This window comes from Stegodyphus dumicola, chromosome 2, assembly GCF_044657685.1.
Source record: "Stegodyphus dumicola isolate Sdum_Otavi_A_Nest chromosome 2, ASM4465768v1".
Classification (NCBI taxonomy): Eukaryota; Metazoa; Arthropoda; class Arachnida; order Araneae; family Eresidae; genus Stegodyphus; species Stegodyphus dumicola.
The window spans coordinates 192204500-192227546 of NC_140769.1; the positions used below are offsets into that span (position 1 = coordinate 192204500).

The 23047-nt window shown below is 34.5% G+C and overlaps 7 non-coding genes across 7 annotated transcripts; all 7 read right to left on the reverse strand.

Annotated features, from left to right (window-relative positions):
* Positions 1–5996: 5996 nt before the first annotated feature.
* Positions 5997–6068, reverse strand: TRNAP-AGG (transfer RNA proline (anticodon AGG)). The gene has a single exon. It is a non-coding gene; the product is annotated as a tRNA-Pro (tRNA).
* Positions 6069–7231: 1163 nt separating this feature from the next.
* On the reverse strand, positions 7232–7303 carry TRNAP-UGG (transfer RNA proline (anticodon UGG)). Its single transcript has one exon. It is a non-coding gene; the product is annotated as a tRNA-Pro (tRNA).
* A 2469-nt stretch (positions 7304–9772) lies between these two features.
* On the reverse strand, positions 9773–9844 carry TRNAP-AGG (transfer RNA proline (anticodon AGG)). The gene has a single exon. It is a non-coding gene; the product is annotated as a tRNA-Pro (tRNA).
* Positions 9845–11004: 1160 nt separating this feature from the next.
* TRNAP-UGG (transfer RNA proline (anticodon UGG)) lies at positions 11005–11076 on the reverse strand. The gene has a single exon. It is a non-coding gene; the product is annotated as a tRNA-Pro (tRNA).
* A 5476-nt stretch (positions 11077–16552) lies between these two features.
* On the reverse strand, positions 16553–16624 carry TRNAP-AGG (transfer RNA proline (anticodon AGG)). The gene has a single exon. It is a non-coding gene; the product is annotated as a tRNA-Pro (tRNA).
* Positions 16625–17563: 939 nt separating this feature from the next.
* On the reverse strand, positions 17564–17634 carry TRNAP-UGG (transfer RNA proline (anticodon UGG)). The gene has a single exon. It is a non-coding gene; the product is annotated as a tRNA-Pro (tRNA).
* Positions 17635–22144: 4510 nt separating this feature from the next.
* Positions 22145–22216, reverse strand: TRNAP-AGG (transfer RNA proline (anticodon AGG)). Its single transcript has one exon. It is a non-coding gene; the product is annotated as a tRNA-Pro (tRNA).
* Between the last annotated feature and the right edge of the window lie 831 nt (positions 22217–23047).

The window sequence follows — 23047 nt, forward strand, 5'->3', positions numbered from 1 at the left end:
ATAATTAGATTTCGCAATCGAGAAGTAGAACTTTCGATTTCAGCTAAATTTTAAAACAAATATTAAATGCAAACTACATCTCAAACCGCAATTCATATTTTTAATGCAAGAGATTCGAACAGATGTTACTGAATTCAGTAAGTCACAATGCTTTGTGTTTACAAATAAAGATCGGGAAAATTGAGAGTACTTTTTTGCCTGAGGATGAAGCATAAGATCTTTAGCGTATGTCCGATAACAGCAAATTACGTTGCTCCTCTCTTGAGAGTACGAATTATACAAAAGAAGTTGCTCTACATTTGCTCTCCGAAAGCATTAGGCCAAAATTATTATATTCTACTAAACTAAGTTTCTAGTAGCCTATGACTTATAATATAACGACTGCAAAAATACTTTTTAATTTAATATTAATATGAGCGTACATGAATATGCACATTAATATTTTATATGCGCGTGTGCAAAATTAAAAGAATTTGCAAATTATGTCTATTTTTACGAGAAGTATTGAAACAAAGGCAATAATTATAACATCGAAGAATTATGTAAATATTAAGAGTCGAATACGTAAGTGTACACGTGTTGGTCTTCGGGGCTGTAAGCGGACAAGGTTGTTTTCGGCGACTTGCGTGCTCCTACTCCTTCATGGCACTCGCTGTGTTTCTCGCAAAGGTAGCGTAAATTTTATGATGTATCAGGTGAAATGAGTAGCCACGAAAGTATGGATGAAATGAATAGATTGAAAGCAGCAAAATCACAGGGCATATGGCTACAAATCCCAATAAATTGCCAAAGTCGTATGCAGTTTGTGGAAACGATTTAGGGAAACTAGATCTATATCGAGAAGAATTTGGTGAAGTAGACCAAGATCCACAACTACAAAAGAGGACCGTTGTTCGTCACTTTCAGCGCGGCGACACGGGACTCCTACAACTTTACAACTCTCACGTTGGCTGTATGCTGCCAATGGAACCGGAGATTCACCGTGTACAGTTGCCCGACGACTCCAGAAGTCAGAGCTTTCTGCCCAAAGATCCGCTGTTCGCGTTCACGATCTCTGCAGCACACAATGAAGGGCGTTTAGCATGGTGTAACGAACACGCGCCTTGGAACAACTTCCATTGGAACAGCGTGTTTTTTACAGATGTGTCGAGATTCAGCCTGGATTCCCGGCGTACCTGTGTCTGGAGAGTGCTTAAAACACGGTACCATCTCTCCCCCTTTAAGAGAAATGATCATTATGGCGGTGGAGGTATAATGGATTGGGGAGGCATTAAGTTGGACTACCGCGCATTCCTGCATGAGTTTGACAAAAGCATCTTGCCTTCTACGAAGTATAAGACATCTTTGTGTCCTATGTTGAACTTTTCAGGTGAGCACTTCATATTCGAGCTGGGCTCCTAGTTAAGGTACAACAACGTCTGCCACATAGCGCTCAGCTGGTCGACGATTAGTTGGTGGTAAAGATATTCGGAATATCGAATGGCCATCTAGATCTTCTCAACATTACGCAGCATGTCTGGAATGCTGTTAGGAGGGCGGTTTCATCTCGCCATTCCCACCGATGACGATCTCGAAGTTCAAAAGTGCCTTGCAGCAGGAGTGGTTACTTCCTTTCCAATATGGAGTTACGCTGCGCGACCTATCCGATTGTCAGAAAGGACTATATACATATTAAAATCGTTTACAGGTCTAAATAATAAGGTTGGTCTTGGACAGCTCTGCATTATGAACTTTACTGAAAATCATGCGCTTAAAAAATAACTTTGAAGCGGTACATCCCTTTCTCGTTTATAAGTGTGTATTTGTACCAAATTTGATTAAAATCAAATTTCACTAGATTTTCAGAATAGTGCAAATTCTTTTCATCCAGCACAATATTTCAGGTATACATATATGCATATACACAGATATATGTATATATATATATATATAGTAATTGAAAAAGAAAATGTAAAGCTAACTGGTAATTAGACGTAAGACCTATCTGGTCTCAAAAACTTTTGCGCATAATGCTGCAAAAAGATTTGAAAGAATAGTAGTGGGTAGGAACATTGCAGCGAATTAGCTAAAAAGTTACCAGGAGCTGTGGCTCCACGAAATATTGTAACACATTACTACATAAATAATAAGAAATTTGTCTGGAATAACGGGAAAAAACTGTAAATACGCGATAAAACTGCCAATTTAGTGCTGGAAGACTTGCTAATGCACGAAAAAATTTAATTAATCTGACCGTTGTGAAATGTGAAAATTTAACTCACATGAAAAATAGATCGACGGAAAAAAATATATATATAAAAGGAAAGTATAAAAAACATAGATTATAAAATGTCAATATATAAAATGCCTTTACATAAAAAATTAAAATTAAAATTAAAAATTGCCAATATATAAAATGCCTATACATAAAAATTAAATTTAAAATTAAAACTAAAAAGAAGACACAAAATGCATCAGTACAATTTACAATAAACAAAAATTAAATAGCGGAAAAATGGTTAATTAACCCATTCGTACTCTCAGTTGGCTTTTCAAAGGAAAAAAACTGTTTTACGAAATAGGTTAAATACCATTACGCGTTTCGCCGAAACAGACCATTGAAGCTCCTGTTTAATGCCAAAAAACCTTCATAAAAGAACATTAGTATTTCCGAAAACATTTTTTGGAATAAATCCTTTTTTGTAGCTATACTGCTCTGTTCCTTTTTCCCGACGCGTCCGCTGAAAAACACATTAAGGTGTCAAAAGCTATTATAATTCCGAGCAATGTAAAATCAAAATCAAAATCAAAGTAGAAAAATAATATAAATAGCGGTCTGCTATTAGTCAAAAATCACAAAAACGTACGGGCTGGTCCTTTAAACCTTAAAGAATATGTAACTTTTATTAGAAGAATGGTGCTGTAAACAAATAAAAATGTAATCAATTTTGTAAGTAAAAAAACGTCGCAGGGTCTTATTAGGACCAAAAACCTAGACAACAGAAACGAAAAACTGACCTGAGAGGTTCCGTCCTCAGCTTCGAAATATTTTTTTGGAAAAAGGGCGCAAAATCTCTTCTTGCCTAAGCCAACCTTCCTTATCGTAAAATGACGTCGTCGTGCGAAGCTATAAAATCTGAAGAGGCCAATGGGCTGAGATTGTAGGTTGGCGGGAAGTCTTGTCCCCCCCTTTTTATACAGAAGGGGGTGACAGATGAGAAAAGACACGGAAAGAACACAAAATGGCGTCAGTCAAGTTGTAAGAAGAACAAAACTGTTAAAAATAAGTGAAAATGGCTAATTCAGCTAAAATTACTTATTTTTTGCCTCAAAAGAAAGTGTGAATTGGAAAAAATCATTTGTTAATAAAAGTCGTCATTCTTCAAGCTGGTGGGCTGTCAAGCTACTATGAAAAATGAAAAGGCCCGATTTGTTAATAAAAGCAGAGTTTGGCCTTCTAAGTAATTTAAACTATTACATAATAGTATTAAAGTAAATTGCCAAAATCTTTGGAGGAAAGAAAATGTTTGTAGAAGAATTAACTGTACATTTATACAATTTTTACATTAGATAATCTGAATTAGCCATCCATCATTTGCCTTCCGGTAGGCTGTGAGCAAAAAATTTCATTATCCAAAACAAATTATCTAAAAATTGGTAAGGCTAATGCCAGCTTTTTTTAAAGTATTTTTAATTATTTTCTGAGGAATTTGGTTATTTTTCAGAATTGTGACGAAGTAAAGTACTTCTTCTTGTAAGTGTTCTGTAGTATTACAAAGGAAAAAAACTTCTAAGAAGCTGTGAGAAAATTGTGTTAATGATGATTCTTTTGGAAATATTAGAATTCCAGTTTGTTAACTTTAGTGTAGAAAAAGTGAATTCTCTCCTCTTGTCGTAGACTTTAATAAGATTGTAATCAATGATATTAAGGTCAAGGTATACTACATTATTTTGCACTGTATTTGTTTTATTCAGCTTTAAGCTAGTTGGGTAGATATTAGCTGCTTCTATTTTGTTATGGTTGTTAAAGGCGATGATATCATCAATGTAACGATAAATGTGTTGATAAAATTTATGTTCTGCTACGTTCAGAGATCGGACAAATGTCAATTCTCTTGTGAAAAGGAATAATTCGCAGACGGAGCTCGAAACATTTCCACCCATTGGGATCCCTTGAATTTGTTTGAAGATGCTATTGTTAAAGAGAATATAATTATTGAAAAGCATGCTCTTAAGATAAAGTTGCCATTTTTCGTTATCAATTATTGTAGAAATCTGAGGAATTATATCTGGTAGAGCAAGTAAGCTGGTATAAATTTCTTCAAGCGGTAAGGTAGTATAAAGGTTTTCGAAATCGTAGCTTTGTATATGGTCAATTTCAGTTGAATTAATTGTCTTAATTACGAGTTCGTTACTTGAAATCATCCAGTTGCAATGCAGATCTTGAAAATCATAATTATTAATCAAGTCACGTATTAAACGAAGTTTTTTTGCAAAAAGATAATCTATTTCTTTAAGATAACTTTTGGTACTATTGGCAATGAACCTGAATTTAATAGGTGACTTATGAAATTTTGGAAGGGCATAGAGATTTGCAAATCTGTTATTATAGTTCCGTGGATGTATCTTAAGTCTTTTATGTAGTGCGTTAAATTTATTGATAAGAATTTTGGTGTTGGTGGTAATTTTTTGGTAAGTGCCATTACTATGTAGCTCTTTGTGCAGAAGGTCGAAGTAAAACTTTTTTCAAAGAACACTAAAATTGTTGCTAGCTTTGTCAATTTTTGTAATGATAAAATTATCTTGCAGTTTCTTGATTAGATCAAAGAGTTGTTTCTTATTGTGTGGAGAGTTGAAAGAAGGTGCCTTGAAGAGTGAATGTTGAAATTCTGTAATCAGTGCAGCTTTCCATTCTAGAAAAGTGGTAGTAGGTAAATTGGATTTATTACTAACTAATATGATAAATTTATCAAGATCTTGATTGAATTGTCTGAGGCAAAAATGTTTATTGATACTAAAAGTAGGACGAAATTTGGTGCCAAGTTGTAAAAGGTCTCGTAATTCTAAGACTTCAATGATGTTAAGATCTCCTATTATAACATGTTGGTGGAAAGGATAGACATATTTTTGGTAAAGAGGTTGTTGGCAATGACACATGCTATTTTCTTGAATCTCGTGGTGGTTGATAAGGAGTTGACCTAAGTTTTTTTCAAATTTAAAGCAGGGCTTAATTTGGAGTTGTTGTTCAGGAAGCAAGTGTTGATATTTTTTTAAAATGTTAGGTATTTTTAGTTGATCGTAAGAAGGGTGTTTGAATTGTACCGTACAAAAAGTTTTTTGTGAAAAATATTGCTATTTTTTAGTTTATAATTGCAGAAGTCAATAATTAGCTCTTTTATGATTTGTAACCAGCTAAAATTTTCATCCACGACTTTAATCAGATTCCACAAAGTAACATTCTTAAATGTATGTACAAGTCTTATGGCATTCTTAGCAAATTCATTATGTTCAAGGAACGAATGAAGATTTTTAACTATTAATTTCAGATCGTTGTAGAAAAAAAAATTTTTGTGTTTGGAATCACCTCCTCTGGTACCTCTGGTCGTTATACTGCTAAAAAATCTGAATTGTCCATATATTGAGATTTCTGTCTGTCTATTGGTGGTATGATTCAGATAAGCATTCAGTCCGTAAGGGTAAAGTGACTTTTTTTTAAGTATGTATATGGATTCTTTAAAAAGTCTTTGAAGAATTAATATAAAAATAAATTAATTCATTATTACATAAATAGTGCAAAATAGAATATACTTCTGTCATAAGCAAAAATTAAGAAATTATAGAAATGAAATGTGCGCACGCAAAATATTGATATTTAGTTAAATCAATACTAAATTTTGAAGTGAATTGTTCCGTTAACTTATAACGAGAAAAATGATTAAAAGGTAATTAAAATGACGAACAAAATTCAAATTAATCTTTGCAAATGCGAAATGTTCATAAATGAATTTTCCAAAACTGGGCTCGGCCGGGATTTGAACCCGGGACCTCTCGCACCCTAAGCGAGAATCATACCCCTAGACCACCGAACCACGATGTGGAAGCTTGATTTGCCGATTTTCTCTCTGAAAAGGTTCCTTAGAACACATATGATTATTGTTATTGATATTGTGATTATTATTATAGTCAATATTGCGTCATGGGCGGAAATATATAATAAAAATTGCGGCATGTGCGTATTTTCCTACAGTTATTTATTTCACATGTGAGGAGGGTATGTATGTTCTTTTTTGGAATTATGCTCTTAGATAATTATTTACGTAATTTTAAACTCTCACGCCTTATTACACCTTCTCTCTAATTAAACTTTTGACTACGGAAGGTTTTCCCGACACAGGTAATTTTCTCAACTACCCATTTTAATTATTTAAGTCTGCTCAGTTATATTTTTACTTCGTAATGAAATATATTATTTTCCTTTAGCATCTGAAGTAAAGTTGTGGCAAAATTGATGGATGAGAAGAACGGATAGAATTTAGCGTCGCCGTTTAACAACTGCTACTACTACTGCAGGAAAAATAACGGCTTCCATTCAACTTTCGAGTGCGTTTGCACACAGCACATTTGCGCAGTGTTGCAACTTACCAAAACATAGAGTCTCTTATTTAACTTTCAGATTTAATGAATCTCTTATCATCGAGCTAATCTTAGCTGAAATTAGCGATTAAATAGCTATGCATTGCCATGGAGCGAAATAAAATTCTTTTCATTTGTTTTTCAAACGCATTCTTACATAGCCGGATATGAGTGTGTTGCTCTTTTGCAAAATATAAGATCTTTGACTTATATTTCAAAATTAATCAGCCTGCTTTCTGATTGAAAATTTCAGAGATTGAGAAGCAATAAACACGTCCTTTATAATATAAATCTTCGTTTCATTTTTTAAAAACATCCCTAATTCACGTAACTACCATTTTCCCTCAAGCAAATATGCCTCGTTGTTAATTGCCATATTCGAACGACCTTTTATTAAATATAGAGTCCATGGCTTTCATGTTTTCTCCACGACTCCCTTTATAAAGCATGAATACTCTATTATCGCGTGCTCCAAAACCTATCTTCATAGGTACACAAAGTAAAATACTCCTCGAAGGCATCCTTACACATCCCTCGTGCTCTCTGAAGTGTATTTTATAATAACCAAATGAAAGCCAAAACACTATTTCAGTCTCAGAGATAAAATTAAAAAAGGCATGGGCTCGACCGGGATTTGAACCCGGGACCTCTCGCACCCAAGGCCAGAATCATACCCCTAGACCATCGAGCCGTGCTAAGCTATGTTGAAATTATTGAACTGATTAAAGTTTGGCTGAAATGCCAGACAACGGCGAAGCTGAATAATTTCCAAAGCACAGATCATTTCCTGAGCTTTCTTTCATAACAAAATTACTTTCAGATACAGTTAGTAGCATAGTAATTTGTTTAAGGATTATTGAATAGGCGCTTGTTAACTATTTACACAAGCAGATGATTATTGAACAAAAATTCCATTATATCAATGCAAAGATTTTTATCTCTAAGTAGAGTAATAATTAGTTTTCGCAATCGAGAAGTAGAACTTTCGATTTCAGCTAAATTTTAAAACAAATATTTAATGCAAACTACATCTCAAACCGCTGTTCATATTTTTAATGCAAGAGATTCGAACAGATGTTACTGAATTCAGTAAGTCGCAATGCTTTGTGTTTACAAATAAAGATCAGGAACATCGAGAGTACTTTTTTTGCCTGAGGATGAAGTATAAGATCTTTAGCGTATGTCCGATAACACCAAATTACGTTGCTCCTCTCTGAGAGTACGAATTATACAAAAGATGTTGCTCAACATTTGCTCTCCCAAAGCATTAAGCCAAAATTATTATATTCTACTAAACTAAGTTTCTAGTAGCCTATGACTTATAATAAACCGACTGCATAAAACCTTTTTAATTTAATATTAATATTAGTGTACATGAATATGCACATTATTATTTTATACGCAGGTGTGCAAAATTAAAAGAATTTGCAAATTATGACTATTTTTACGAGAAATATTGAGGCAAAGGCAATAATTATTACATCGAAGAATTATGTAAATATTAAGAGTCGAATGCATAAGTGTACACGTGTTGGTCCTCGGAGCTGTAAGCGGATAAGGTTGTTTTCGGCGACTTGTGTGCTCCTACTCCTTCATGGCACTCGCTGTGTTTCTCGCAAAGGTTGCGTAAATTTTATGATGTATCAGGTGAAATGAGTAGCCGCGAAAGTATGGATGAAATGAATAGATGGAGAATAATCAATAGATTGGAAGCAGCAAAATCACAGGGCATATGGCTACAGATCCCAATAAATTGCCAAAGTCGTATGCAGTTTGTGGATTCGATTTCGGGAAACTAGATCTATATCGAGAAGAATTTGGATAAGTAGACCAAGGTCCACAACCACGAAAGAGGGCTGTTGTTTGCACATTTAGCGCGGCGACACGGGACTCATACAACGTTTTAACTCTCACGTTGGCTGTATGCTGCCACTGGAACCCGAGCTTCACCGCGTATAGTTGCCCGACGACTCCAGAAGTCAAAGCTGTCTGCCCAAAGACCCGCTGTTCACGTTCACGATCTCTGCAGCACACAATGAAGGGCGTTTAGCATGGTGTAACGAACACGCACCTTGGATGAACTTCCAGTGGAACACCGTGTTTTTTACAGATGTGTCGAGATTCAGCCTGGATTCCCGGCGTACCTATGTCTGGAGAGTGCTTAGAACACGGTACCATCTCTCCCTCTTTAAGGGAAATGATCATTACGGCGGTGGAGGTGTAATGGTTTGGGGAAGGCTTCCCGCATGAGTTTGACAAAAGCATCTTGCCTTCTACGAGGTATAAGACATCTTTGTGTCTATGTTGAACTTTTCAGGTGAGCACTTCATATTCGACCTGGGCTCCTAGTTAAGGTACAACAACGTCTGCTACATAGCACTCAGCTGGTCAACGATTAGTTGGTGGTAAAGATATTCGGAATATCGAATGGCCTCTAGATCTTCTCAACATTACGCAGCATGTCTCGAATGCTGTTAGGAGGGCGGTTTCATCTCGCCATTCCCACCAATGACTATCTCGAAGTTCAAAAGTACCTTGCAGCAGGAGTGGTTACTTCCTTTCCAATATGGAGTTACGCTGCCGTACCTATCCGATTGTCAGAGAGGACTATACGCATCTTAAAATCGTTTTCAGATATATATAATAAGGTTGGTCTTGGACAGCTCTGCATTATGAACTTTACTGAAAATCATGCGCTTAAAAAATAACTTTGAAGCGGTACATCACTTTCTCGTTTATAAGAGTGTATTCGTACCAAATTTGATTAAAATCAAATTTCACTAGATTTTCAGAATAGTGCAAATTCTTTTAATCCAGCACAATATTTCAGGTATACATATAAGCATATACACAGATATATAAATATATATATATCATTTCAAAATAATTGAAGTATTAATATAAAAATAAATTAATTCATTATTACGTAAATAGTGCAAAATAGAATATACTTCTGTCATAAGGAAAAATCAAGAAATTATAGAAATGAAATGTGCGCACGCAAAATATTGATATTTAGTTAAATCAATACTAAATTTTGAAGTGAATTGTTCCGTTAACTTATAACGAGAAAAATGATTAAAAGTTTTTTAAAATGACGAACAAAATTCAAATTAATCTTTGCAAATGCGAAATGTTCATAAATGAATTTTCCAAAACTGGGCTCGGCTGGGATTTGAACCCGGGACCTCTCGCACCCTAAGCGAGAATCATACCCCTAGACCACCGAACCACGATGTCGAAGCTTGATTTGCCGATTTTCTCTCTGAAAAGGTTCCTTAGAACACATATGATTATTGTTATTGATATTGTGATTATTATTATAGTCAATATTGCGTCATGGGCGGAAATATATAATAAAAATTGCGGCATGTGCGTATTTTCCTACAGTTATTTATTTCACATGTGAGGAGGGTATGTATGTTCTTTTTTGGAATTATGCTCTTAGATAATTATTTACGTAATTTTAAACTCTCACGCCTTATTACACCTTCTCTCTAATTAAACTTTTGACTACGGAAGGTTTTCCCTACACAGGTAATTTTCTCAACTACCCATTTTAATTATTTAAGTCTGCTCAGTTATATTTTTACTTCGTAATGAAATACATTATTTTCCTTTAGCATCTGAAGTAAAGTTGTGGCAAAATTGATGGATGAGAAGAACGGATAGAATTTAGCGTCGCCGTTTAACAACTGCTACTACTACTGCAGGAAAAATAACGGCTTCCATTCAACTTTCGAGTGCGTTTGCACACAGCACATTTGCGCAGTGTTGCAACTTACCAAAACATAGAGTCTCTTATTTAAATTTCAGATTTAAATCTCTTATCATCGAGCTAATCTTAGCTGAAATTAGCGATTAAATAGCTATGCATTGCCATGGAGCGAAATAAAATTCTTTTCATTTGTTTTTCAAACGCATTCTTACATAGCCGGATATGAGTGTGTTGCTCTTTTGCAAAATATAAGATCTTTGACTTATATTTCAAAATTAATCAGCCTGCTTTCTGATTGAAAATTTCAGAGATTGAGAAGCAATAAACACGTCCTTTAAAATATAAATCTTCGTTTCATTTTTTAAAAACATCCCTAATTCACGTAACTACCATTTTCCCTCAAGCAAATATGCCTCGTTGTTAATTGCCATATCCGAACGACCTTTTATTAAATATAGATTCCATGGCTTTCATGTTTTCTCCACGACTCCCTTTATAAAGCATGAATACTCTATTATCGCGTGCTCCAAAACCTATCTTCATAGGTATACAAAGTAAAATACTCCCCGAAGGCATCCTTACACATCCCTCGTGCTCTCTGAAGTGTATTTTATAATAACAAAATGAAAGCCAAAAAACTGTTTCAGTCTCAGAGATAAAATTAAAAAAAGCATGGGCTCGACCGGGATTTGAACCCGGGACCTCTCGCACCCAAAGCCAGACTCATACCCCTAGACCATCGAGCCGTGCTAAGCTATGTTGAAATTATTGAACTGATTAAAGTTTGGCTGAAATGCCAGACAACGGCGAAGCTGAATAATTTCCAAAGCACAGATCATTTCCTGAGCTTTCTTTCATAACAAAATTACTTTCAGATACAGTTAGTAGCATAGTATTTTGTTTTATGATTATTGAATAGGCGCTTGTTAACTATTTACACAAGCAGATGATTATTGAACAAAAATTGCATTATTTCAATGCTATGATTTTTATCTCTAAGTAGAGTAATAATTAGTTTTCGCAATCGAGAAGTAGAACTTTCGATTTCAGCTAAATTTTAAAACAAATATTAAATGCAAACTACATCTCAAACCGCTATTCATATTTTTAATGCAAGAGATTCGAACAGATGTTACTGAATTCAGTAAGTCGCAATGCTTTGTGTTTACAAATAAAGATCGGGAACATCGAGAGTACTTTTTTGCCTGAGGATGAAGTATAAGATCTTTAGCGTATGTCCGATAACACCAAATTATTACGTTGCTCCTCTCTGAGAGTACGAATTATTCAAAAGATTTTGCTCTCCCAAAGCATGAAGCCAAAATTATTATATTCTACTAAACTAAGTTTCTAGTAGCCTATGACTTATAATATACCGACTGCAAAAATACTTTTAATTTAATATTAATATGAGCGTACATGAATAAACACATTAATATTTTATACGCGCGTATGCAAAATTAAAAGAATTTGCAAATTATGACTATTTTTACGAGAAGTATTGAAACAAAGGCAATAATTATGACATCGAAGAATTATGTAAATATTAAGAGTGGAATACGTAAGTGTACACGTGTTGGTCCTCGGAGCTGTAAGCGGACAAGGTTGTTTTCGGCAACTTGTGTGCTTCTACTTTTTCATGGCACTCGCTGTGTTTCTCGCAAAGGTTGCGTAAATTTTATGATGTATCAGGTGAAATGAGTAGCCGCGAAAGTATGGATGAAATGAATAGATGGAGAATAATCAATAGATTGGAAGCAGCAAAATCACAGGGCATATGGCTACAGATCCCAATAAATTGCCAAAGTCGTATGCAGTTTGTGGAATCGATTTCGGGAAACTAGATCTATATCGAGAAGAATTTGGATAAGTAGACCAAGATCCACAACTATGAAAGAGGGCTATTGTTTGGCACATTCAGCGCGGCGACACGGGACTCCTACAACCTTTAAATCTCACGTTGGCTGTATGCTGCCAATGAAACCCGAGCTTCACCGTGTATAGTTGCCCGACGACTCCAGAAGTCAGAACTGTCTGCCCAAAGACCCGCTGTTCACGTTCACGATATCTGCAGCACACAATGAAGGGCGTTTAGCATGGTGTAACGAACACGTACCTTGGATCAACTTCCAGTGGAACACCGTGTTTTTTACAGATGTGTCGAGATTCAGCCTGGATTCCCGGCGTACCTGTGTCTGGAGAGTGCTTAGAACACGGTACCATCTCTCCCTCTTTAAGGGAAATGATCATTACGGCGGTGGAGGTGTAATGGTTTGGGAAGGGTTCCCGCATGAGTTTGACAAAAGCATCTTGCCTTCTACGAGGTATAAGACATCTTTGTGTCCTATGTTGAACTTTTCAGGTGAGCACTTCATATTCGACCTGGGCTCCTAGTTAAGGTACAGCAACGTCTGCCACATAGCACTCAGCTGGTCGACGATTAGTTGGTGGTAAAGATATTCGGAATATCGAATGGCCATCTAGATCTTCTCAACATTACGCAGCATGTCTGGAATGCTGTTAGGAGGGCGGTTTCATCTCGCCATTCCCACCGATGACGATCTCGAAGTTCAAAAGTGCCTTGCAGCAGGAGTGGTTACTTCCTTTCCAAAATGGAGTTACGCTGCTCTACCTATCCGATTGTCAGAGAGGACTATACGCATCTTAAAATCGTTTTCAGATATATATAATAAGGTTGGTCTTGGACAGCTCTGCATTATGAACTTTACTGAAAATCATGCGCTTAAAAAATAACTTTGAAGCGGTATATCACTTTCTCGTTTATAAGTGTGTATTCGTACCAAATTTGATTAAAATCAAATTTCACTAGATTTTCAGAATAGTGCAAATTCTTTTAACCCAGCACAATATTTCAGGTATACATATAATCATATACACAGATATATAAATATATATGTAAGATAAAAATGTATGAATCAGAATTATAATATAATTATAAACATTAATTCTTCCTCTCTATTCTAAAATCGTAATAACGTATCTGCATTGCGTCATTCAGATTAATCATGCGATCTTACGTAACCGTTAATACCAGATGCCTCTTGACAACCAATCACTGAATTGTAAACCAAAACTTTTCTCTTCGCGTGCTTCCATAACTACGCACTTCAGCTTTTGCTCGCTACTGTGCTAAGATGTGATTTCGCTGGCTTGCTTTCTAGCCCAACAATATCAAAAATGTAAATCGTCTGTGGAAAGGCACGACTAGAGTGCCAAGTGATTGTGGCCACAAATATCAATTGGAAATAAAAATGGAATTAAAGCTGCCTCGACTGCCAAGTTCTTTAGATGTTACCAAGTTAGCATTACTAGCATACTACGCAATCAAATCCTTCTTCAATATGGATATAAGCACGCATCGACAGTGTTCCGTTTTTTCCTTGTGCTTTTATTATGACAATTAAGCCAGCAGGATAGTTTCCTGCAGCCTGAAACCTCAATGGAAAATTTAATTCAGCTCTTCAAATCATCGTTTTGTGATAAATCCAAGATAATGTGAAAGAAGTGAATCATCAAATTTGTTTTTTCAGTGTTTAAAAAATAACAGATCATACTTCTGCTGTGGTGTTTTGCAAGTGCTTCAAAAAAATAATCACGCATAGTGTTTACAGATTGAAAGTAATATCTCGATAAATTGAGAAGTTGGAATGCCTAGTGAATAGGAAATCATCAGTGAATTACCTTTTAGGAATTAAGCATTACAGTGGGTTCAAGGTCGATCTGAGTTAAGTGTTTGCAAGTATGTGCGACAGAAAATTATTTGCTTGCGCTTCTGCTTTTTCAACAGTTCAAAAATTGTTACATTCGTGTGAATCTAACTCAGGAACTAAATCATTTAATATGCTGAGGATTCTATAGTTTTCATTTCAACTTTGGTTAAAATTTTCTGCAATTTGTTTTGAGAAAATCTGAAATTCTTGTTCATTAATTTTTCTAATTTTTCATAATTACGTGTGAGCAAATTAAGTAATTAATTTTAAGCTATTTAAATTATTCATAGGGAAGGATATTAAGATAAGTTTTTATGTTTTTGAAATTTTGTTGAGAATTTTGAATACCAAATTTATAATTATTCTAAAAATGAAGTAGGTGTAAAAAATAAGTGAAATTATTACAGATACGTAATATGAAATTATGGTAAATGCATGTTAAAATTTATGGGTGATTGTATGTTAACTATAGTGTATGTCGAGGGAGTACTGGTTCCTTCAACAGAGGCCTGTAATTACCTCTGTATAGTTGTTCCTTTTACCCTCTTCATGCAAGATAATGTTGGAGGCTCTCATTTTATGAATGCATGTAAATTTTTTATATTATTATTATTAACAATATTGTTATATTATGGAATGTATTAATGCAGTTCTCAAAGGCCAGTTACCTTAATGCAAGGAACGGAGGTCTTTTCAAGTAACTGCCTAGGCACCCTGGCCACCAGTGCAGAGAACACACAGGTTAGCTCAAGAGGACAGCCCTATTGATGGATATGTTTGTTTAGTATTGCGAGGCTCTCTAGTTTGGTAAAATAAGGAATTGTAGATGAAAGATAATAACGGTGAAACCATAATTTCTGAAACTGTTACTCCTAATATATTTATGGTATTAAAATATAATTTATCAATATGAAAATTAATATCATAAATATTTATGTGCATTACATTAAATTATAAGTAATGATTATGTAAAAGTTTATTTTGTGATATTCTGCGATAACAAGAACCTTCCCTGAAGAATTATGATTATGTGAACTCTCAAACAAAAAGACTTTTGGACTGAAATGTTGAAAAATTCAATAGGACTCTAAAAATTAAGAATCTATTTTAAAAAAATTGATATTTATAAATAATACTTTACAGGATCAAAATTTTATTATTTATTTATATTTTTTTTTAATTTGCTAGTGCTTTAACTCTCTCTTTAAAAAGGCTTCTCTGTCGCTACGCCTTTTTCTTTTTTGAAGGGGGGAATATGTAAGACAAAAATGTATGAATCAGAATTATAATATAACTATAAACATTAATTCTTCCTCTCTATTCTAAAATCGTAATAACGTATCTGCATTGCGTCATTCAGATTAATCATGCGATCTTACGTAACCGTTAATACCAGATGCCTCTTGACAACCAATCACTGAATTGTAAACCAAAACTTTTCTCTTCGCGTGCTTCCATAACTACGCACTTCAGCTTTTGCTCACTACTGTGCTAAGATGTGATTTCGCTGGCTTGCTTTCTAGCCCAACAATATCAAAAATGTAAATCTTCTGTGGAAAGGCACGACTAGAGTGCCAAGTGATTGTGGCCACAAATATCAATTGGAAATAAAAATGGAATTAAAACTGCCTCGACTGCCAAGTTCTTTAGATGTTACCAAGTTAGCATTACTAGCATACTACGCAATCAAATTCTTCTTCAATATGGGTCTCATCACGCATCTACAGTGTTCCGTCATTTCCTTTTGTTTTTAATATGACATATATATATCATTTTAAAATAATTGAAGAATTAATATAAAAATAAATTAATTCATTATTACATAAATAGTGCAAAATGGAATATACTTCTGTCATAAGGCAAAATCAAGAAATTATAGAAATGAAATGTGCGCACGCAAAATATTGATATTTACTTAAATCAATATTAAATTTTGAAGTGAATTATTCCGTTAACTTATAACGAGAAAACCCAGCACAATATTTCATGTATACATATAATCATATACACAGATATATAAATATATATGTAAGATAAAAATGTATGAATCAGAATTATAATATAACTATAAACATTAATTCTTCCTCTCTATTCTAAAATCGTAATAACGTATCTGCATTGCGTCATTCAGATTAATCATGCGATCTTACGTAACCGTTAATATTTCAGGTATACATATAAGCATATACACAGATATATAAATATATATATCATTTTAAAATAATTGAAGAATTAATATAAAAATAAATTAATTCATTATTACATAAATAGTGCAAAATAGAATATACTTCTGTCATAAGGAAAAATCAAGAAATTATAGAAATGAAATGTGCGCACGCAAAATATTTAGTTAAATCAATACTAAATTTTGAAGTGAATTTTTTCGTTAACTTATAACGAGAAAAATGATTAAAAGTTTATGAAAATGACGAACAAAATTCAAATTAATCTTTGCAAATGCGAAATGTTCATAAATGAATCTTCCAAAACTGGGCTCGGCCGGGATTTGAACCCGGGACCTCTCGCACCCTAAGCGAGAATCATACCCCTAGACCACCGAACCACGATATCGAAGCTTGATTTGCCGATTTTCTCTCTGAAAATGTTCCTTAGAACACATATTATTATTGTTATTGATATTGTGATTATTATTATAGTCAATATTGCGTCATGCGCGGAAATATATAATAAAAATTACGGCATGTGCGTATTTTAACAACCGTCGCCGTTTAACAACCGCTACTACTACTTTAGCGTCGCCGTTTAACAACCGCTACTACTACTTTAGCGTCGCCGTTTAACAACCGCTACTACTACTGCAGGAAACATAACGGCTTCCATTCAACATTCGAGTGCATTTGCACACAGCACATTCGCGCAGTGTAGCAACTTACGAAAACATAGAGTCTCTTATTTAACTTTCAGATTTAATGAATCTCTTATCATCGAGCTAATTTTAGCTGAAATTAGCGATTAAATAGCTATGCATTGCCATGGAGCGAAATAAAATTCTTTTCATTTGTTTTTCAAACGCATTCTTACATAGCCGGATATGAGTGTGTTGCTCTTTTGCAAAATATAAGATCTTTGACTTATATTTCAAAATTAATCAGCCTGCTTTCTGATTGAAAATTTCAGAGATTGAGAAGCAATAAACACGTCCTTTATAATATAAATCTTCGTTTCATTTTTTAAAACATCCCTAATTCACGTAACTACCATTTTCATTCAGGCAAATATGCCTCGTTGTTAATTGCATATCCGAACGACCTTTTATTAAATATAGAGTCCATGGCTTTCATTTTTTCTCCACGACTCCCTTTATAAAGCATGAATACTCTATTATCGCGTGCTCCAAAACCTATCTTCATAGGTATACAAAGTAAAATACTCCCCGAAGGCATCCTTACACATCCCTCGTGCTCTCTGAAGTGTATTTTATAATAACCAAATGAAAGCCAAAACACTATTTCAGTCTCAGAGATAAAATTAAAAAAAGCATGGGCTCGACCGGGATTTGAACCCGGGACCTCTCGCACCCAAAGCCAGAATCATACCCTAGACCATCGAGCCGTGCTAAACTATGTTGAAATTATTGAACTGATTAAAGTTTGGCTGAAATGCCAGACAACGGCGAAGCTGAATAATTTCCAAAGCACAGATCATTTCCTGAGCTTTCTTTCATAACAAAATTACTTTCAGATACAGTTAGTAGCATAGTAATTTGTTTAAGGATTATTGAATAGGCGCTTGTTAACTATTTACACAAGCAGATGATCATTGAACAAAAATTCCATTATATCAATGCAAAGATTTTTATCTCTAAGTAGAGTAATAATTAGTTTTCGCAATCGAGAAGTAGAACTTTCGATTTCAGCTAAATTTTAAAACAAATATTAAATGCAAACTACATCTCAAACCGCTATTCATATTTTTAATGCAAGAGATTCGAGCAGATGTTACTGAATTCAGTAAGTCACAATGCTTTGTGTTTACAGATAAAGATCGGGAACATCGAGAGTACTTTTTTGCCTGAGGATGAAGCATAAGATCTTTAGCGTATGTCCGATAACACCAAATTACGTTGCTATTCTCTGAGAGTACGAATTATTCAAAAGATTTTGCTCTCCCAAAGCATGAAGCCAAAATTATTATATTCTACTAAACTAAGTTTCTAGTAGCCTATGATTTATAATATACCGACTGCAAAAATACTTTTTAATTTAATATTAATATGAGCGTACATGAATATACACATTAATATTTTATACGCGCGTGTGCAAAATTAAAAGAATTTGCAAATTATGACTATTTGTACGAGAAGTATTGAAACAAAGGCAATAATTATGACATCGAATAATTATGTAAATATTAAGAGTCGAATACGTAAGTGTACACGTGTTGGTCCTCGGGGCTGTAAGCGGACAAGGTTGTTTTCGGCGACTTTCGTGCTCCTACTCCTTCATGGCACTCGCTGTGTTTCTCGCAAAGGTTGCGTAAATTTTATGATGTATCATGTGAAATGAGTAGCCGCGAAAGTATGGATGAAATGAATAGATGGAGAATAATCAATAGATTGGAAGCAGCAAAATCACAGGGCATATGGCTACAGATCCCAATAAATTGCCAAAGTCGTATGCAGTTTGTGGATTCGATTTCGGGAAACTAGATCTATATCGAGAAGAATTTGGATAAGTAGACCAAGATCCACAACTACGAAAGAGGGCTGTTGTTTGTCAGATTCAGCGCGGCGACACGGGACTCCTGCAACTTTTTAGCTCTCACGTTGGCTGTATGCTGCCAATGGAACCCGAGCTTCACCGTGTATAGTTGCCCGACGACTCCAGAAGTCAGAGCTGTCTGCCCAAAGACCCGCTGTTCACGTTCACAATCTCTGCAGCACACAATGAAGGGCGTTTAGCATGGTGTAACGAACACGCACCTTGGATCAACTTCCAGTGGAACACCGTGTTTTTTACAGATGTGTCGAGATTCAGCCTGGATTCCCAGCGTATCTATGTCTGGAGAGTGCTTAGAACACGGTACCATCTCTCCCTCTTTAAGGGAAATGATCATTACGGCGGTGGAGGTGTAAAGGCCCGTCCACACGAGGACGCTCCCGATGTAGTTGACGTAAATTTTTTGACGCCGGCGTAAATTCGCAGGACGCAGAAGACGTAAAACTGAGTACGCTCCTGTTCAGCTTTTTCGCCCGCGACGCGCGCGTATATCCAATAGCCGACCGAGTTCTTATCACGTGTCATAACCAGAAAACCTTCTTGCTTACCCGTTTCAATATGGCGTCAGAGCCACACAGAGATGAGATTTTACTTAGAAATATAACTGTATACAGCAATAAAATAATCAGCATTGTTCACGCCATCTTCAGATTTCTCAAACCGTACATGTTAGTATACATTTAAAATTCTCATTAAAGGGGAAAACTGTATACTTATAAAGCAATGATCCGACCAGTATATCCATATGCTTCACCTATTTATAACATCGTAAGTAATAGGAACCTAAATAAATTACAGTTTCTACAAAATCAAAGTTTTTGCCTTACAAAATTCTCCTTAATTATTATAAATATATTGGCTATATCATGTGTAATAAAAAGCTCTATAAATATCCCAATATTAAATACACCAAAAACTAACTTCAGCAATATAATAACTTCTAAAATAAAGCAGTTGACTGTGAAAGAGTATTCAATAAAATACAATTACGAAATTTTGGAGGAAAGTTACAACTTGTATCATACAGCAATCATTTATTGAAATATAATTAAATTACCTTTGCAGCGACTTCTACTTGTTACATTATTTTTCACGAACACTGCTATCACAGATAGCTGAGTGGTCAGCGCGCTGCTTTGGGGGCGAAGGGATGGAAAGGTGGCAAGTTCGAACCTCACCCGTAGACGGTATAATTCAGTTAGCTTTTCTCGTTTTGAAACGTGTTTCTTATATTTGATCATGAATCATTATATTCTTATTTTACCTATTATTATTGTTTTCATTTCTTATTTTATTCATTATTATTATTATTATTTTAATTTAGTTTAAAAAAATGCAGTGCAAATAGAAATCCTTATGTAAAAATATATCTGCATCTCTTTATCATATATTATCTATAAATTCTCTCTTTATTTTTTACTTTATTGCATATTTTATCATGCACATAATTTCTCATAAACTGTCCAAAGTTTGAACCTCATTCTAAATTCAAAAGTAAATAAAAAGAAATACAAAAGACCAAGGGAGAGCGAGTTAAAAAAATATGAAGTTGGTTTTATTATATGGTGGATAGTGTATATAAAGAGAATTAAGTAATTTAATTCTCTTTATATACTGTATTCCAAACCAATTTTATAAATCCTAATTTTCATACGATATAGAATCTGCAAGTCTGTCAAAATGTTCGATACTCATCCTGAAGGAATTAAAAAACAAGTAATATACCCCTTCCCCTCAAAAAAATTAAGTCAATTCCTACTTAGGTCCACAAAGAAAAGTTTAAAAATACAAAAATAAATAAATAAATAAATAAAAATACAAACATATTTTTTTTAATTAACAATTAAAAAAAATTTAATATGTGAAAAAGCTGTATTAACATCAAGTGTCATTCACTGCAAATTAAAAAAATTGTAATTGAACTTAAGTGGATGAATAAAAAGCATTTTATGTACTGAAAATTTGAACAAGATATAGGGAGAGTGTGAGCTAATAGTAGGAATTTAATAATTCCAGATATTCCTTTCGTAAACATAGCAGTAAAAAAAAAAAAAAAAACCCTCTTTGAACAGGCCGCTCTAAATAAATCTTTCGGACTCATTCTTACCATTTTTTGCGGTTTTGCCTCTGCTTAATAATTGCATAATTGCACATAATAGTAAAGTTTCAGCTATAAAAAAAATCATCTGATTCGGACAACTTGCCGCAAACATACAGAAGAACAGCGAAGTAATAAGATACAGCTCTGTTGACGCTATATTACAGCGTCACGTGATTTTTGCGCAAAATAATTCTATTGGTTAAACGCACTCTTCGCAAGCGTACTCGTTTGGACGGTTTTACGCTGGTAACGTAAAAGCGCGTTCGTCAGCTACGTTTCGAGCGTACTCGTGTGGACGGGCCTTAATGGTTTGGGGAAGGCTTCCCGCATGAGTTTGACAAAAGCATCTTGCCTTCTAGGAGGTATAAGACATCTTTGTGTCTATGTTGAACTTTTCAGGTGAGCACTTCATATTCGACCTGGGCTCCTAGTTAAGGTACAACAACGTCTGCTACATAGCACACAGCTGGTCAACGATTAGTTGGTGGTAAAGATATTCGGAATATCGAATGGCCATCTAGATCTTCTCAACATTACGCAGCATGTCTCGAATGCTGTTAGGAGGGCGGTTTCATCTCGCCATTCCCACCAATGACGATCTCGAAGTTCAAAAGTACCTTGCAGCAGGAGTGGTTACTTCCTTTCCAATATGGAGTTACGCTGCCGTACCTATCCGATTGTCAGAGAGGACTATACGCATCTTAAAATCGTTTTCAGATATATATAATAAGGTTGGTTTTGGACAGCTCTGCATTATGAACTTTACTGAAAATCATGCGCTTAAAAAATAACTTTGAAGCGGTACATCACTTTCTCGTTTATAAGTGTGTATTCGTACCAAATTTGATTAAAATCAAATTTCACTAGATTTTCAGAATAGTGCAAATTCTTTTAATCCAGCACAATATTTCAGGTATACATATAAGCATATACACAGATATATAAATATATATATATCATTTTAAAATAATTGAAGAATTAATATAAAAATAAATTAATTCATTATTACGTAAATAGTGCAAAATAGAACATACTTCTGTCATAAGGAAAAATCAAGAAATTATAGAAATGAAATGTGCGCACGCAAAATATTGATATTTAGTTAAAACAATACTAAATTTTGAAATGAATTGTTCCGTTAACTTATAACGAGAAAAATGATTAAAAGTTTTTTAAAATGACGAACAAAATTCAAATTAATCTTTGCAAATGCGAAATGTTCATAAATGAATTTTCCAAAACTGGGCTCGGCCGGGATTTGAACCCGGAGCCTCTCGCACCCTAAGCGAGAATCATACCCCTAGACCACCGAACCACGATGTCGAAGCTTGATTTGCCGATTTTCTCTCTGAAAAGGTTCCTTAGAACACATATGATTATTGTTATTGATATTGTGATTATTATTATAGTCAATATTGCGTCATGGGCGGAAATATATAATTAAAATTACGGCATGTGCGTATTTTCCTACAGTTATTTATTTCACATGTGAGTAGGGTGTGTATGTTCTTTTTTGGAATTATGCTCTTAGATAATTATTTACGTAATTTTAAACTCTCACGCTTTATTACACCTTCTCTCTAATTAAACTTTTGACTACGGATATATTTGTAGGTTTTCCCGACACAGGTAATTTTCTCAACTACACATTTTAATTATTTAAGTCTGCTCAGTTATATTTTTACTTCGTAATGAAATATATTATTTTCCTTTAGCATATGAAGTAAAGTTGTGGCAAAATTGATGGATGAGAAGAACGGATAGAATTTAGCGTCGCCGTTTAACAACTGCTGCTACTACTGCAGGAAACATAACGGCTTCCATTCAACATTCGAGTGCATTTGCACACAGCACATTCGCGCAGTGTTGCAACTTACCAAAACATACTCTTATTTAACTTTCAGATTTAATGAATCTCTTATCATCGAGCTAATCTTAGCTGAAATTAGCGATTAAATAGCTATGCATTGCCATGGAGCGAAATAAAATTCTTTTCATTTGTTTTTCAAACGCTTTTTTACATAGCCGGATATGAGTGTGTTGCTCTTTTGCAAAATATAAGATCTTTGACTTATATTTCAAAATTAATGAGCCTGCTTTCTGATTGAAAATTTCAGAGATTGAGAAGCAATAAACACGTCCTTTA